Source organism: Amblyomma americanum, chromosome 1 (genome assembly GCF_052857255.1).
Source record: "Amblyomma americanum isolate KBUSLIRL-KWMA chromosome 1, ASM5285725v1, whole genome shotgun sequence".
Taxonomy (NCBI): domain Eukaryota; kingdom Metazoa; phylum Arthropoda; class Arachnida; order Ixodida; family Ixodidae; genus Amblyomma; species Amblyomma americanum.
In genome coordinates this window covers 375,682,126-375,685,859 of record NC_135497.1, presented here as the reverse complement: position 1 = coordinate 375,685,859, position 3,734 = coordinate 375,682,126, and positions in this window count along the sequence as shown.

Sequence of the window (3,734 nt, the reverse complement as noted above, 5' to 3'; positions counted from 1 at the left end):
TCTGGCACCGCCGCAGACGGACAGCGAGCCGGCCGCGAGAGGGAAGCGTGGAGGGGGAGGGCGCCAGTCACGCATTCGCCACAGCAACGCAGTTGTGGTTGGAGCGACAGCTTTCCTCCTCGCCCCTCGCTTGCGGAAATGAATCGTGAATGCCGGTTGAAACATACCGCTGGCGTTGAACGCATGTTCGTTGTCTTGCTGTGCGCTGTTGCTGCATTATCGACCCCCTCACTTTTATCGCCCAGCCCGTTCCCTGCATACAAATGGCGTTTTCCTATTGTTTTTTACGTATTAAATATTAGAGCTTTCTCGCGGCCTATTTGGTTCGTGATCTTCAGAAATATGGACTGCGCTTACAATAAACATGGGCATAGAACGAGGAACGCATGCCGCTATCTGTCAATAAAGTTAGAAGTTGCATCAGTGTACTGTCGATATGTGTCCCATGTCGACGCATATTTCCATCCGTCATCAGTCTATTACTGTGAATTACGATATCTTTTAACTGGATCGAAGCGATAGAGCAGGCTGTGAGTACAACCTGCGCGAGGACTCCAAGCTCAACAAAGGCCCGCAGCTCCCTCTATGAAGTGACAACAGCACGGAAAGAAATGCCAGCGTGAAAAAAAAAAAACACTCTACAAGTTCAATTCTTCCTCACCCCTCCCGCACACACCCCCTGTTTACCGCTATCGCAGGCAACACAGAAATATACCCTAAGAAAGGCATGCAAAAATCTCATTTTGTTTCGCTCACAAGTTAGCGATTGCAAGAGAAGATATTTATTAACAGTACCTTGTCTGCTGTCTGTAATGCAGAAATAACACCCTATCTCTGTCCAGCAGTTAACAGCGAAGATGATCAAAATATTATTACCATCATCATCATCAGCCCGACTACGCCTACAGCAGGGCGAAGGCCTCTCCCATGTCTCTCCAATTAACCCTGTCCTTTGTGCCAGCTGTGGCCACCGTATCCCCGCAAACTTCTTAATCTCATCCGCGCACCTAACTTTCTAACTAATCCACCCACCTAATTGCGCAAAATATTATGCAGAATACTTACCAGACAACTTATGAATCGCATTAGTGTGTGCATGCATAAAAGGTGAAAGAAAAAGAAAAGACAATGGCAGCTGGCACAGCGCAGTATTTGTTTTTCTCTGCGTGGTGCCAATAACGCCCGAATGCCTGGCAGTCGAATTCCCACATCGACGCCTAGATAGCAAAAAACGTGCCGAATGTAGACTGAATTCTTATATTGAAGTAAATACATACCGGAAAAAAAGAAAAAGGGTCTAGCGGCGCTTAATAAGCTTGAAGGATTGTCTTCCAATTCTGCGAAGCACAGGAACCGGGTTCCGTTAGGTTGTTCAACTGCACTATGTTCAGTTGATCTGTTGTATGGAGAATGTCTCGGGCAGGAGCCTTCGGCGGCGATATCGCTCGACATGTGCAAGGAGCCCCCATCAATTCTCAGGGGATTGAGGTATTTTGCATGGAGGTCTAGAAAAATAAACCTAACGCACTGTGTGAAAACGAAAGCCAAGGTTGTTGCCGGTTATACAAACTCCTCTAATACAGCTATTTCCGTCTGCGAGTGATCATTCAGGGGCATAGTGCGCGTGTTTAAAGCTCTGGCCTAAGGCACAACAGCGAAGGATATCGAACGGAATGCGCAGGATGTTGAAATGTGCCGCATATTCACGATAATGATTCTGTTGTCTCAAAATCTTTTTTTTTCTCGTACCTAAATAAAGCGGCCAGAAAGCTGCAGGATGACGAGATTGGGGGCCTGTTGGCCATTAGGCTCCAACCCGGCTTCGAGCATTCAGACGTTCCAATCAGGCTGACTCCATCAGGTTAATGCAACATGTAGCCAATAACAATTTCAACTTCAACCTAGGACGGTCATCGTTGAAGGAGAATAAAACTTTATAAGATAATTGGCGTTATGAGAGACCCAATGTCCAGGGTCCTTTTCCGGGAGTTATGGTGTAGTTTCAATGCCTATATCATAATGCCTTCCTTTTCTGAAATATTAACTTCAACTCAGTATGTTTGACTAGAATTAACTGGTCTCTAAAGCTGTCGCTAGAGCCAGCCAGAAAGGTCCGAAGTCATGGGGAAGAATCTTTTCTACCTAGTTTTGGCAATCACTTTGATTCCGGGCCATCCCATTAAATATGTTAAGGGTGGGGTGTCTCATTGCAAAATTTATAGGCTGGTAGTTGGTTTTGCGGAGAACCATATATTGTGTGGCGGCCGAGTGGCGAGTGCAAAGGTCTCGTTGCAAAACAAAAAGAAGAGAACAAAGTAATAAAATAACACGGCAACATGGTAAATCGATCAGGAATCATAGCAGTATAGAACAGCAAGAACAAGGAACGAATATCACGTTGTACAGATCACTATATTGCGAAAGAATGGGGTTCTTAATGCCTGCAAATCGTGCAGGTAGTTTGTTCCCCTCGCTCGAAGTAATGTCTCTGTGCTTCTGAGCGCGCTGAAGTGTGATCAGGCAGTCTGAGGACTTTGCCGGATCACTTTCCAGCGTGCTCAGAAGCAGAGAAGCACGAAAAAAGAATTCAACTGCGCATACACTCGCCTATGGAGCATGATGCGTCCAGGGTGCCTCGGCGTTCAATTTGCCTGTTTAGTGTGATGACAACTACGCCATTTTATTTCACAGACTCAGTTTAGCAATGCCGCCATACAAAAAAAAAAGGTCGCATTTTCGGCTGTCAAGGACACGAGATCATCCTATACAGCTGCGAGGCAGAATTCCTACTTCGGGTAGAAATTTAGAAGGTTCGTGCCTATACCAGAAGCCTTCGGGAAAAATGATGTCTCGCAATCGAGAAATAGTTATCCCCACCCTAAGCGCTAGCGAAGAACTTGCTCTCTGTCGAAAGTGTGAGAGCTGGTGAGAGCAAACAACCGAAGGCGCCCACTATGATATGCCGCGTGCTAGTGATTCACCCTCAATGTAAGGCTCTGAAAGAACAAGCACGCGCTTTTGGAGTGCTCCAAATTTTGTGCCCCTGAAACACTCATCAATTTTAGTCGTCCTCACGCATCCCACCTCAGTTTTCTTCACATTCTCGGGACGCTTCTCTTTTTGCAATGTTACAAAGTTATTCGGCGCGGATAACTAGAATTCAAAGCTTTTATCGCGGGAAAATAAGGGGAGGAAACTCAATTATATCATTTTTTTTTTCACTAGTAGGTCACGTGCCCTAACGAAATCGCAAAGGCCAATGCGAATCGGTTTCACTTTGTGCACAACTCTCAACTTCAGCACGAACAATGGCTTGAGGTTACTTCACCTTTAATTTCGCGTTCTAATCACTTCATTCCAATAGGTGCTTAAAGTGGCTAAGCCTAAGAATAAGCCCCTATTTCAAAGGTGGAACGGGATGCATAGAATCACGGACTCGCTCATGTGGGCCGAAAGAAAAATAGGTCGTAAAAAGTGTTAACGTAAACGTAAGTTCGAATGGTAACCCGCTAGCTGCATACACAAATCCATGCAATTGTTCGCGAACAAAGTTACTGCGACGGTATATTTCCGTTTATCGCTAGCAAGTCAAGCAGGAACAACACTCGCACAAGTCAGCGGATGGCCTGCCACTTGGAAACAATCAGTGCGCGCACCTGGAGCCGCATGTTCCTTGCCAGCCAGGCGGAAGAAAAACAGAGCGCAGGTGTGTAACCAATTTGAAAGGAAGAACA